The sequence below is a fragment of the Penaeus monodon genome, chromosome 15 (assembly GCF_015228065.2).
Source record: "Penaeus monodon isolate SGIC_2016 chromosome 15, NSTDA_Pmon_1, whole genome shotgun sequence".
Taxonomy (NCBI): domain Eukaryota; kingdom Metazoa; phylum Arthropoda; class Malacostraca; order Decapoda; family Penaeidae; genus Penaeus; species Penaeus monodon.
Window position 1 is genome coordinate 15,419,541 of NC_051400.1, and position 249 is coordinate 15,419,789.

A 249-nucleotide genomic window follows, 5' to 3' on the forward strand; every position below is an offset into this window, starting at 1 on the left:
CCTAGCTGTCATTTCCAGGGAAATCATAAATGGTTTTGTGGGAGGTGTCATTCCGAGACGGCTGCTCCCTAAATCTGGGAGAGGAAAGACAGTCCAGCTGTTTGTGGTAGGACCAGGTGTTTTTAAATCGGATAAATTCTAAGGCTCTGGTATCCAAAGAAACTCCCCGGGCATACGGAAGAGTTTCCGTGATTGCTACCAGGTGGGTCGAGACTCGAGGGATCGACCAGCATAGAAGAGCCATCATAA